This window comes from Theropithecus gelada, chromosome 7a, assembly GCF_003255815.1.
Source record: "Theropithecus gelada isolate Dixy chromosome 7a, Tgel_1.0, whole genome shotgun sequence".
NCBI lineage: Eukaryota > Metazoa > Chordata > Mammalia > Primates > Cercopithecidae > Theropithecus > Theropithecus gelada.
Window position 1 is genome coordinate 52,011,753 of NC_037674.1, and position 14,558 is coordinate 52,026,310.

Sequence of the window (14,558 nt, forward strand, 5' to 3'; positions counted from 1 at the left end):
CTCAAAAACCTGGGAATAGAAGGAACATACCTCAACATAATAAAAGCTACATATGACAGACCCATAGCTAGTATCATACTGAATGTAGAAAAGCTGAGTCTTTCTTCTAAGATCGGGAAGATGACAAGGATGCCCACTTTCACCACTGTTATTCAACATGGTATTGGAAGTCCTACCTAGAGCAATCAGACAAGAGAAAGAAATAAAGGGCATTCAAATTGGAAAGGAAGAAATCAAATTATCATTGTTTGCAGATGATATGATCTTATACTTGGAAAAACCTAAAGACTTCATCAGAAAATTTAGAACTGCTAAACCAATTCAGCAAAGTTAGAGGACACAAAATCAACAAACAAAAATTAGTAGCATTTCTATATGCCAAAAGTGAACAATCTGAAAATGAAATCAAGAAAGTAATCCCATTTACAATAACTACAAATAAAAAAAAGTATCTAGGAATTCATTTAATCAAAGAAGTGAAAGCTCTCTACAATGAAAACTATACCAATGCAAGAAATTGAAAAAGACACAAAAAATGGAATGATATTTCATGTTCATAGATTGGAAGATTCAATATGGTTAAAATGTCCACACTACCCAAAGCAATCTACAGATGCAATGCAATCTCTATCAAAATACCAATGACATTCTTCACAGAAATAGAAGAAACAATCCTAAAATTTATATGGAACCAGAAAAGACCCAGAATAGCCAAAGCCATCCTAAGCAAAAAGAACAAAACTGAATAAATCACATTACTTGACTTCAAATTACACTGCAGACTTACTGTAACCAAAACAGCATGATACTGGCATAAAAACAGGTACATAGACTAATGGAACAGAATAGAGGACCCAGAAATAAATCCATACATTAACTCATTTTTGACAAAGGTGACAAGAACATACTCGGGGAAAGGACAGTCTCTTCAATAAATGGTGCTGGGAAAACTGGATATCCATATGCAGAAGAATGAAACTTGACCCCTATCTCTCACCATATACAAAAATCCAAATCAAAATAGGATTATAGACTTAATTCTAAGATGTCAAACTATGAAACTACTAACAAAAAAATTGGGGAAACTCTCTAGGACATTGGAGTAGGCAAAGATTTCTTGAGTAGGCTGCGCACAGTGGCTCACGCCTGTAATCCCAGCACTTTGGGAGGCCAAGGTGGGTGAATTATGAGGTCAGGAGATTGAGACCATCCTGGCTAACATGGTGAAACCCCACCTCTACTAAAAATATAAAAATTTAGCCAGGCGTGGTGGCAGGTGCCTGTAGTCCCAGCTACTTGGGAGGCTGAGGCAGGAGAATGGCATGAACCCAGGAGACAGAGCTTGCAGTGAGCCAAGATCATGCCACTGTATTCCAACCTGGGTGACAGAGTGAGACTCCATCTCAAAAAAAAAAAAAAAAAAAAAAGGTTTCTTGAGTAATACCCCACAAGCACAGGCAACCAAAGCCAAAATGGACAAATGGGATCATATCAAGTTAAAAGGTTTCTACACAGCAAAGGAAACAATCAACAAAAGGCTTCTCCACAGCAAAAGAGATACTCAAAAAAGAAACAATCCACAGAATGGAGAAAATATTTGCAAACTGCCCATCTGACAAGGGATTATAACCAGAATATACAAGGAGTTCAAACAACTCTATATGAGAAAAAGCCTAATAATCTGGTATGAAAATCACAGAAGATCTGAATGGACATTTCTCAAAAGAAGACATACAAATGGCATACAGACATATGAAAAGGTGCTCAACATAATTGAACATCAGAGAAATGCAAATCAAAACTACAATGAGATATCATCTTACACCAGTTAAAATGGCTTTTATCCAAAAGACAGACATTAACAAATGCTGGAGGAGATATGGAGAAAGGGAAACACTCACATACTGTTGGTGGGAACCACTATGAAGAACACTTTGGAGGTTCCTCAAAAAACTAAAAATAGAGCTACCATATGACCCAGCAATTGCACTCTGAGATATACACCCAAAAGAAAGGAAGTCAGTACATCGAAGAGATATCTACACTCCCATGTTTACTGCAGCACTATTCACAAGAGCTAAGATTTGGAAGCAACCTAAGCATCCATCAACAGATGAACAGATAAAGAAAATTTGGTACATACATACAATGGAGTACTATTCAGCCATAAAAAATGAATGAGATCCTATAATTTGCAACAACATGGATGGAACTGGAAGTCCCTATGTTAAGTGAAACAGGCACAGAAAAACAAACTTCGCATGTTCTCACTTATTTGTGGGAGCTAAAAATTAAAACAATTTAACTCATGGAGGTAGACAGTGGAAAGACAGTTAACAGAGGCTGGGAAGGGTGGAGCAGGGGGCTGACTGGGAGAAGTGTGGATGGTTAATGGGTCCAAATTACTTAGAAAGAATCAATAAGACCTAGTATTTGCTAGCACAATAGGGTGACTATAGTAAAAAATAATGTAATTGTACATTTAAAAATAACTAAGAGTATAATTGGATTGTTTGTAACACACAGGATAAATGCTTGAGGGGATGGATACCCCATTTACCCTGATGTGATTATGCACTGCATGCATGTATCAAAATAGCTCATGTAACCCATAAATATACCATGCTCCCACAAAAATTAAAAATAAAGCAATTTCATTTATAATAACTACAAAAATATATAAAATACCTAGGAATCAATCTAACTAAAGAAGTGAAAGATCTATACAAGCAAAACTATGAAACTCTGATGAAAGAAATTGAAGAGGACACACACACAAAAGGAAAGATATTCCATGCTCATGAATTGGAAGAATTAATATTGTTAAAATGATAAAACTACCCAAAGCAATTTACAGATTCAATGCAATCTCTATCAAAATGTGAATGGCATTCTTTATAAAAATAGGGAAAATTTTCTTAAATTTATACGGAACTACAAAAGACCTAGAATAGACAAAGCAATCCTGAGCAAAAAGAACAAAGCTGAAGGTATCACACTACCTGACTTCAAAATTTACTACAAAGCTATGGTAACCAAAACAGCATGGTACTGGCATAAAAACAGACACATAGACCAATGGAACAGAATGGAAAATCCAGATGTAAATCCACACATTTATTGCCAACTCATCTTTGACCAACGTGCCAAGAACATATAATGGGGAAAGGTTACCAGATGCAGAAGAATGAAACTAGACCCCTAGCTGTCACCACACACCAAAACCAAATCAAAATGGATTAAAGACAAATATTTAATCCCGAAACTATGAAACTACAGAAGAAAACATTGGAGAGATGTTCCATGACATTGGTCTGGGTAAAGATTTTTGGGGTAAGACCTCAAAAGCACAGGCAACCAAAGCAAAAATAGACAAATGGGATTACATCAAGCTACAAAGCTTCTGCACAAGGAAACAATCAACAAGTTGAAGAGACAGCCCACAGAATGGGAGAATATATTTGCCAACTATCTATCTGACAAAGAATAACCAGAATATATATGGAGCTCAAACAACTCAATAGCAAAAAAAACCCATATAATCTAAAGTTTAAATGGGCAAAAGACTTGAACAGACATTTCTCAAAAGAAGACATACAAATGGTCAACATGTGAATGAAAAAAACATTCAACATGACTAACCAGAGAAATGCAAATCAAAACCACGATGAAATATCATCTCACCGCAGTTAAAATGCCTTTTATGAAAACGACAAGGAATAAAAGATACTGGTGAGGATGTAGAGAAGGGAAAGCTCTCATACACTGTTGGTGGGAATGTAAATTAGTATAGCCTCTATGCAGAACAGTATGGTGGCTTCTCAAAAGCCTAAAAATAGATCTACCATATGATCCAGCAATTCCACTACTGAGTCTACATCCAAAAGAAAGGAAATCAATATATCAAAGGGCTATCTGTACTCCCATGTATATTGCAGCACTATTAGCAATAGCCAAAATATGAAATCATCCTAAGTGCCTATCAATGGATGAATAAAGAAAATAGGATATACGTACACACTGGAGTATTATTCATCCATAAAAAAAGAATGAAATCCCATCATTTGCAGCAACATAGATGGATCTGGAAGCCAATTATGTAAGCAAAATAAACCAAGCACAGAAAGACAAATATCATGTTCTCACTCATATATAGAAGCTAAAACAAAGTGAATCTCATGAAGACAGAGAGTAGAACAGTGGTTACCAAAGGCCATTAATGATAGAGGAGAGGGAAGGATAAAGGGTGAAAAAAGGAATATAAATGTATTTATTACCACTAAACTGGACACTTAAAAATGGTAAAGATGGTAAATTTTAAATGTATATTTTATCTCAAAAAAAAGTGAAAAAAAATAGTGTATGGTTGCGGTCTCTGCAAATGTAAAATGATTTAATAATAAAGATTCACTTTATATGCTAAATATGAAATAACACAAATTCCCCAAATTAATAATTCATCAAGAATTACGGTTTCAGCCCGATGCAATGGCTTGCAACTACAATCCCAGCTACTTGGGAGGCTGAGGTACAGGATCACCTGAGCCCAGGAGTTCAAGACCAGCCTGGGCAAAGTAGTGAGACCACGTGCCTAAAAAAATTTTTTTTTACTTAGCTGACTGTGATGGCACAGGCCTGTAGTCCCAGCTACTCCAGAGGCTGAGGTGGGAGGATCCCTGGAGCCCAGGAGTTCAAGCCTGTGGGGAGCTATGATCTTGTCACTGTACTCCTGGGTGACAAGAGAAACCCTGTTTCAAAAAAAAAAAAGTAGTTTCAAAAGCTGGTTGGAGGCTGGGCACAGTAGCTCATGCCTACAATCCCAGCACTTTGGGAGGCCAAGGCAGGCAGATCATTTGAGGCCAGAAGTTTGAGACTAGCCTGGCCAATGTCATAAAACCCCATCTCCACTAAAAATACCAAAATTAGCCAGATGTGGTGGTGCATGCCTGTAATTCTAGCTACTTGGGAGGCTGAGACAGGAGAATCACTTGAACCCGGGAGGCAGAGGTTGCAGCAAGCTGAGATCAGGCCACTATACTCCAGCTTGGGCAACAGAACAAGACTCTGACTCAAAAAAAAAGCTGGTTGGTGAATATGATTTATAAACTCTGAGGCTACTGCCACATGGCAATATCAAACTTTCCATTCTTTGCTGCCAGAAATAGTCTTGAATTATGCATGTCTCTACAAAATGCTATAGCTCTGTATAGAAATGTAAAGGAGAAAAAAATCACAGTGCTCCCCACCCTCACTACCCTAAGCACTGCCTCTCATACATACCTTGGTCTTTCTAAAGATTTCCCATGTCCTTGAAGCCTAGACACTCAGTCTACAATCAATATCCAAATAGGGGCCGGGCGCAGTGGCTCATGCCTGTAATCTCAGCACTTTGGGAGGCTGAGGTTGGTGGATCACCTGAGGTCAGGAGCTCGAGACCATCCTGGCTAACATGGTATAAACCCCGTCTTGACTAAAAATACAAAAATTAGCCAAGCATGGTGGTGCATGTCTGTGGTCCCAGCTACTCAGGAGGCTGAGGCAGGAGAATGGCTTGAACTCAGGAGGTGGAGGTGCAGTGAGCTGAGATCATGCCACTGTACTCCAGCCTGGGCAACAGAGCAAGACTAGGTCTCAGAAAAGAAAAAAAAAATCCAAATAGGATATGTCTGTCAACATTGTTCCAGGAAAACTTCTCTGAAATAAGAGGGTCAATCAGCCTAGTTACTTTTCATATGTGTATGCTCTTCTCAGGCCTGGGGTAATTATCATGCCCTCCCACCCACAACACACATACATACACACACACAGACACACACTCTCTCTCTGACCATTTTCCTGAGTATGTTTCCTCAGTATATATAACTGGTCATCCTTAACATCTCCTTGCTTACAAAGAAATATTATCTTAAAGTTCCTAATTTTTCCTCAACTTGTATCTATTTTTTCTCCTACTCAAATATTTCTTTCATTTCCATTTTATTTGCTCACCCCATATGCACAAGCCTCTTTTTCCTTTTACCTCCAACTCTCCCATCCTCACTCTCAAACTCTCCTATCCACATTCACTCTATATCCAATTCTTCAACATTTCAGTCATTCTTCCCCTTCTGCCCTATTCGTCAACCTTATCTACTGGAAAGTCTATTTCTTTGAGGACAAACCCTTTTTATTCTAAATTTATTTTTCACTTCTGTGCAGTTCACTCTAATAAAAATCTGGTTCTCTTTTAGATTACAAGGTGCCTTTTTCAATAAAACCACTTACTTCACTTAATTTCTACTCTTTCTCTAACTCAGTAGAAAGAATAACACCCCTTTCCTTGCTCCCACATGCCATTTTCAGATTACCATACTGTAGTCTATTTCTCGTTGTTTGAAATCTCCACCCTATCCCACATTTTGGGGAACCATTCTTAACAATCCCACTTGAACACACTGTTCTTTAAATCTGTCCTCCCATCCTTCTCTCTAGTCTTGGTAGAGATGATACATTAAGAGTCCACAATTCCATTTCTGTCAGTGGTAACATATGTGTACTTGGAGAGTATTACAAGAGCCAAGAAAAATTAAATATGTTAATGATGGTCACAGGGCCAAGAATGGAATAAATTGGATAAGACCTATGACTATTTCTATGCTCCTAAAATAACTATCATTCTCTATAGTCTTAAAGTTCTATAAGTTTACCTATTCTATCATTAGAAATATATCATGTTAGCCTTAGACATAAATAACCATCTGCCTTTCAAAGTAAACCATAGCATCATAAGGTTAGAAGACCTCATGATGGGTGTATAAGCGGTAGATAAGCTTTTCTCAGCAGATATTCACTACTTGGAAAGTCTTCTAGAAAGAGGATTCCACAATTTCCAAAAGTAAATAACTACAACCTCAAATATTCTTAATTTCAAAATCTTTGATTTTTCTTTCTTTTTTTTTTTTTTTTTGAGACGGAGTCTCGCTCTGTCACCCAGGCTGGAGTGCAGTGGCCGGATCTCAGCTCACTGCAAGCTCCGCCTCCCGGGTTTACGCCATTCTCCGGCCTCAGCCTCCCGAGTAGCTGGGACTACAGGCGCCCGCCACCTCGCCCGGCTAGTTTTTTGTATTTCTTAATAGAGACGGGGTTTCACCGTGTTAGCCAGGATGGTCTCGATCTCCCAACCTCGTGATCCGCCTGTCTCGGCCTCCCAAATTTTTTCCTGCTGTTTTTCCCTTGTAGAGGTTAGAAAAGAACAGGCACCATCCTCTGTATGACAGCATCTCATCTACTGGAAAAGCATTATTGTCGCCCCAAGCCTTCATTTTGTTTTTGTTTTTGTTTTTTTTGAAACGGAGTCTCACTCTATTGCCCTGTCTGGAGTGTAATGGCATGATCTTGGCTCAATGCAACCTCCGCCTCCCGGGTTCAAGCAATTCTCCTCCCTCAACCTCCCAAGTAGCTGGGATTACAAGCGCTCACCACCACACTCGGTCATTTTTTCAAATTATTTTTATTTTTTGTATTTTTGTAGAGATGGAGTTTCACCATGTTGGGCAGGCTGGTCTTGAACTCCTGACCTCTTGATCCGCCCGCCTTGGCCTCCCAAAGTGCTGGGATTACAGGCGTGAGTCACCATGCTCAGCCTAAAACTTTAATTCTATTCACGTTATTTTTAAATCACAAAGACCAGACTTAAACTTAACCAGCAACAGTACTTTGTTGTTTCTATTTTTCTAAATAAATACATATAATTGAACATACTTCTTTTTTTTTTTTTTTTTTTTTGAGACAGAGTCTCACTGTATCGCCCAGGCTGGAGTGCAGTGGCGCGATCTCAGTTCACTGCAAGCTCCACCTCCCGGGTTCATGCCATTCTCCTGCATCAGCCTCCAGAGTAGCTGGGACTACAGGCGCCCACCACCATACTCGGCTAACTTATTTTTGTCATTTTAGTAGAGACGGCGTTTCACCGTGGTAGTCAGGATGGTCTTGATCTCCTGACCTCATGATCTGCCCACCTCAGCCTCCCAAAGTGTTGGGATTACAGGCGTGAGCCACCGTGCCTGGCCTAATTGAACATACTTCTATACATACGGTCTTCTCAAACAGAATTGAAACCCATAAAACTAACATTACAGAATTTTCCATATTGCAGAGACTACCTTATTGTCTCTTAGTTAAATCAAACCAATGATCTAGGATTATAATTAACAAATTATGGCTACATATATAGCCCCAAAACATTTAAAAGAATGAATACTTACCTGATCTGTCCTTGGATGAAAATTTTTCCTCTAAATTGCAGAGTAGAGAGGAAACTGGTTCTCTTTTATGGTTCACACTATTTCTTCTGCTTTAATAGAATTTGTGGCCACTATAAAGAAATAAGCAAGAACAGAATATTTATATAACAATTTTAGTAATACACGAAGAGAAGGAAAGTAGAATATATATGCAAATTTCATATGAATGTTTTTCTTTTACTTAGTGGTACCTCAAAGGACTTTTTAGTAAGAAGCAGAAGTTTCACTTTGTCGACATGTTTAATTTTTCTCCTTTTCACAACTTTTTAAGTCCCAGAAAAACTACTGTTACTATTTCCAAATAAAAGGCTAGGAGTTGGGTTAAGAGGGAAATATAATTTTACTAAAAGATTAGACGGTGGTGAGGAGCCACTTCATACTATGCAAATGGATTTTGGAAGGACGAGGAATTATATTTCTTTTATTATGAAAGTTACTTTTTATGTTTTGTGTTCCCCAAGAAAAAAAATGTTACAGGTATTATCACAGATAGAAGCCTAATATGGCTTGTCATTTTAATAAGGTGGTAGTCTTTGTGGGAAAGAAGAGGAAAAAAAGTAGTATATGATCTATCTTCCATTTAGAAAGTTAATTTTCTCAAAGAGCTTTTACTTTATTTGGCACTAAGATCAAGGCAATAGCTCAGATTACCTTAATCATATCAAAGTGGCATATATTAATACCCCAAATTTTTATTTAGTCAATAGAATGCAACAATCGATTCTTCAGAAGTTTATGGGCTTTCTGTAGTCATACAAATAACGAACATAAAAGGTTTAAGAATAATTTTTTTTGTAACTACAAAACATAAAAAATTTATCTACCTTCAAATTTGATGCTGGTTCTTTATTTTTCTGATTCACTTTTAGTCTGTTAGAAAGTAAAAAGATAAATTTTCTCCTTTATGTAAAGATAATCATAGAATCATAAAAATTTAGAGTTAGAAAAAAACTTAGAGAACTTCTAGATAGAGTAAGCACAAGTCTCTCTAAATTAGAGACTTCCATTTATTTGCCATACTCAAAGTTACAGAATGAACTGGAGCTGGAATTCTGGAATCCAGAATGCTTTTCCTACTACTTAATGATTCCTCAAATTTATTTAGGCACAACTTTGTGTACATACGTGAGGCAGTGAGGCACCAGTGTTGAATTTAAAGTCTCTGAATCAGACTCCCCAAATTTGAATCTCGGTTCCTTACTAGCTGTGTGATCTTGAGCAGGCTACTTAATCCCTCTGTGCCTCGGTTTCTTCATCTGTAAAATGAGATTAATAACTAGAACTCCCCAATGGGACTGCTATGAAAAAATAAATTAGTATATATAAAGCACATAGAATGGTGCCTGACATATGGTAAGCATTCAACAAATGTCAGCAATTACTAGGATTCTTTTAATAAACACATGGATATGTACTTGCTAGGTTCTATTTATTTATTTATTTATTTATTTATTTATTTATTTATTGAGACAGAGTCTTGCTCTGTCGTCCAGGCAGGAGTGCAGTGGCACAATCTTGGCTCACTGCAACCTCCACCTCCCAGTTCAAGCAATTCTCCTGTCTCAGTCTCCTGAGTAGCTGGGACTTCCAGCATATGCTACCATGCCCAGCTAATTTTTGTATTTTTAGTAGAGACAGGGTTTCATCATGTTGGCCAGGCTGGTCTCAAACTCCTGACCTCAAGTGATCTGGGATTAGAGGCATAAGCCACTGCACCCAGCCTGTACTTGCTAGGTTTTAAAATAGCCTACACTATTTTAATTATATTTTAATTTAAAATTTAATATAATTTTAATTATTGTAAAATAATTATACCACAATTGGAATAGTAGATCATTTTTGTGTTTTCAATACATGTATATGCACTCGCTGATATACCATTTTGGCCCATGAATTGTGTAGCCAAAGGAATGGGTCTTCATAGAGTACATGCAAAATTCCAAATATTAAACACATAACTGAACTCACTTAAAAACTGAATACCATTCACTTGGTGATCATTTGGGCCCATTAACATACTTAGAACATCTGACATCCAGAGGGATTTTTTTTTTTTTTTTTTGAGACGGGGTGTCACACTGTCACCCAGGCTGGAGTGCGGTGGTGCAATCTTGGCTTACTGCAACCTCTGCCTCCCAGGCTCAAGCCCTCCTCCCACCTCAGACTCCCGAGCAGCTGGGACAACAAGTGCACACCACCACATCTGGCTAATTTTTAAAATATTTTTGGTGGAGAAGGGGTTTCACCACGTTGCCCAGTCTGATCTTGAACTCCTGAGCTCAAGCGATCTGCCCGCCTCAGCCTCCCAAAGTGCTAGGATTACAGGTATGAGTCACTGCACCTAGCCAGAGGGATCATTTTTTTAGTTTGTTTTTTGAGATGGAGGTCCGCTCTTGTTGCCCAGGCTAGAGTGCAGTGGCACGATCTCAGCTCACTGCAACCTCTGCCTCCCAGGTTCAAGCTATTCTCCAGCCTCAGCCTCCTGAGTAGCTGGGATTACAGGCGCCCACCACCACGCTCAGCTAATTTTTGTATTTTTAGTAGAGACAGAGTTTCGCCATGTTGGCCAGGCTGGTCTCAAACTCCTGACCTCAGGTCAGAGGGATCATTTTTTTTTATTACCCCTTCCTCTATGTGATAAAATTATTTTTCAGTAATAATCATGAAATGAAACAATAGGAAAGAGACAGTGGAAATTGTCTTTTATTCAACTCCACTTATATACCAATAGAAAATAAAGTAAGTATTATAGTACAAAAAAGGAAATTGTAATGAAATTATCATTTTCAAAAAATAAAAAACACATATGCCTACATACTGATTTGTTTGCAGTACGAAATAACATTATACCTCTTACTTTCTTGATTTCTTTTTTAGTTTTGAAGCAACTATTAACAATGAAAAAATAAAAAAAAATCAAAGTTAAATGTATTATTTGAATTCAATTATTCAAGACGGGGCCGGCCACAGTAGCTCATGCCTATAATCCCCAGCACTTTAGGAGGCTGAGGTGGGTAGATCACTTGAAGTCAGGAGCTGGAGACTAGCCTGGCCAACATGGTGAAATCCTGTCCCTACTAAAAAAATAGAAAAATTAGCCAGGCTTGGTACCAGGCACCTGTAGTTCCAGCTACTCAGGAGGCTGAAGCAGGAGAATTGCTTGAACCGGGGAGGCGGAGACTACAGTGAGCCCAGATTGTGCCACTGCACTCCAACCTGGGCAACAGAGCAAAGCCCTGTCTCAAAAAAAATTATTCAAGAGGATAATTCCATGAAACAAAAATATTATACCTCAAAGTTTGCACTATGTTTCACTCTTAAATTTTATAAACAAACACTCTAAGTGGTCACATACAACAATGTTGAAGTAATCAAGTTCTGTTTCTTCATCCTTACAATCACTGTGCTACCATTGTTTACAAAGAATCTACTGTTTAAATGCAGGAATATGGACCATCAGGGTTGCAAACATGAACTGTGCCTAAAGTCTTGAATCACTCTGAACTTTTATGAGTTTACTTGGAAATATATACAGTAACTGAGTCCATGTTTACTGAAGGACAATTGTATGAGTGGGAGTTCTCTAAATTAATTTCCATGTAGAGAACACTGTTTATTTAAAAAAATAATTAAAATATGGTGATTTAAAGTTTAAATTTGTATAGTGGCTGGACGCGGTGGCTCACGCCTGTAATCCCAGCACTTTGGGAGGCCGAGGTGGGCGGATCTCAAGGTCAGGAGATCGAGACCATCCTGGCGAACATGGTGAAACCCCATCTCTACTAAAAATACAAAAAATTAGCCAGCTGTGGTGGTGGGCGCCTGTAGTCCCAGCTGCTCGAGAGGCTGAGGCAGTAGGATGGTGTGAACCCGGGAGGCGGAGCTTGCAGTGAGCAGAGATTGCACCACGGCACTCCAACCTGGGTGACAGAGCCAGACTCTGTCTCAAAAAAATAAAAATAAAAATAAATAAAAAAAATAAAAAAATTCGTATACAGAAATTGTTTAAAATCCAGATCCATAAGAGATTTTTCATGGAGGACTATTTTATTATTGACACAGTTTAGAATTACTGGTACATAAAAATTACTGGAAATAAAAAACAGACTTTTAGTGCGTTTATTGTAGTTTAAATTCTTCACAGATAATGAGAATTACTATTGTCCATAACCAAAATCTACTGTTCTTATTGCCTCACTCTTAGTATTCCATTCAAGGTAAAATCTGCTCTAAGTACTAACTTTGAAGAATGGGCTTGCTGCATTAAGTATTCTTAACCTACTTATGAGAAAACTTTACAATTAATTTTTATTGAGAGCCTACTGAGTCCATGGTATTATGTTTTGTATTGTATCCACACAGACTGCATGCACATGAATGTCACTAGTTACTAGTCAATCATTTTTGCTAAAGCCATCTCAGCAGGATTTTTTAAAAAAACAACTTAGCGGCCGGCCGGGCGGAGTGGCTCACACCTGTAATCCCAATCCTTTGGGAGGCCAAGGCAGGCAGACTTGAGGTCTGGAGGTCAGGAGTTCGAGACCAGCCTGACGAACATGGAGAACACCCATCTCTACTTTAAAAAAAAAAAAAAAAAGCTTAGTGTGTTGGTGCATGCCTGTAATGCCAGCTACTCAGGGAGGCTGGGGCAGGAGAATCACTTGAACCTGGGAGGCAGAGGTGAGCTGAGATCATGCCATTGCACTCCAGCCTGGGCAACAAGACCGAAACTCCATCTCAAAAAAATAAATAAATAAAAATAAAAATAAAAAATGACTTAGATATTATTGTATGTACTCAAATTTAAAATAAATACAACACAAAGTCACATATATTCCATTTTTCAGGCTTTTACCAACTCAGATTGGCTTTCTACCTGTACATTCCAAATAAGTGAGGTTATATTATAACATTTAGAAGAGCTTTCAAAATATTAACATTTACATCACATTAACAATTTAAGGACTTTGGGCATTATTCAAATTTTCACTAATCACATGGCATCAGATTCATTTGTTCTATTTTCACAAGCAACTATCTCAAGAGAACAAAAGCTTTAACTCTGCTATCAATCTTTTTCAGACAGTCACAGAATCAACATCATCTCTATCCTTCCATAATCTTGCAGCTACATACATGTACAAATGTTCCATTTATGTGATCCTGGTACTCTTGAAAAGGTAGTCTTTTTAACTAAAAGAAAATCTGACTTACCTCAAAAGGTATCTTGGTATGGGATAGAATGCCAACTACAGCCACGTTAGAAACAAACAGGTATGTCTGGCAAGAAAGTGATATACCAAGCTTAAACCCACAGTTCCACCACTGCTTTACAACTCTTATACTTTCCTGTTGCTACTAAGCTCCTTTACTCACAAAATTCCCTCCCATTAGTCACCTGCAGTGTACTGAAACAGCACCTGTACTATTTATAGCTCCAGGATTCCCCCACCCCCTCCTGTCAGTAAGAATCACCTGGGGCAGTTAAAAATAAAAATCACAAGCCAACCCCCTCATATTAGATTTCAAGGGGTTTGAAAGGAGGCTCCAGAATCCATTTTTTTTTTCTAATCAGCTGAATTTATGACTCACATAATCTGATTTTAAGCAAGTGTTCCCAAGTGAGTCTTATAAGCCAGGTAAGTTCAAGAATAATGCTCCAAGTGAAAGTGAGATCTGTGGCAGATCTTCACAGTTCCTCTAGATTGATCAGCCTCCAGGGCTATCTGAAAACAAGAGAAGGCCCAGTTTGAAGAATGCAGAATGGCGTCTTGTCCACACTTAAGTTTTCAACACCCTAAAAAATTTATCAAAGTTAGATTTTAGTTTGGGGAGGTGCTGTGAAGTAGGACATCACCAGGGGGCAGCATAGAGTTGACAAATTATACATGTTTTGGGATTTTTGACTTCACAGTACAACATGAAATGGTTGCACCTACAATTTCCATAAACTCGGATTACTCAGAAAAGGAAAAAACCCAGAACACTTAAAATACATAGGTAAACGTTATTAGCATGTAATTTTCAACACAATGGCTATTATATTATAAATAGCCATTGTAGAAAAAAATGTTTCCTTGAAGTAGCATGAACCCGAATTCAAAAATATTTTATTAGAATACAAAGATTCCTGGCAGAAATTTGAAGTGGTCTTCAAATTTCTCTCAGCAAGTTTCAAAATACTTGTCATAGTCAGAGTTAATTAGCGTTTTAACTGGATGGTTCTCAATAGTTTCAATCAAATCTTAAGTAGAGTTCTACTAAGGGGGAAAATGG

The 14,558-nt window shown here is 38.0% G+C and overlaps 1 protein-coding gene across 1 annotated transcript in view; it reads right to left on the reverse strand.

The window, feature by feature from the left end:
- NRG4 (neuregulin 4) overlaps positions 1–13,560 on the reverse strand; it is a 118,968-nt gene extending 105,408 nt beyond the window's left edge. The window contains exon 1 of the transcript XR_003120230.1: positions 13,497–13,560. The gene's annotated coding sequence lies outside the window, so the exon portion shown is untranslated. The remainder of the gene's footprint in view (positions 1–13,496) is intronic.
- Between the last annotated feature and the right edge of the window lie 998 nt (positions 13,561–14,558).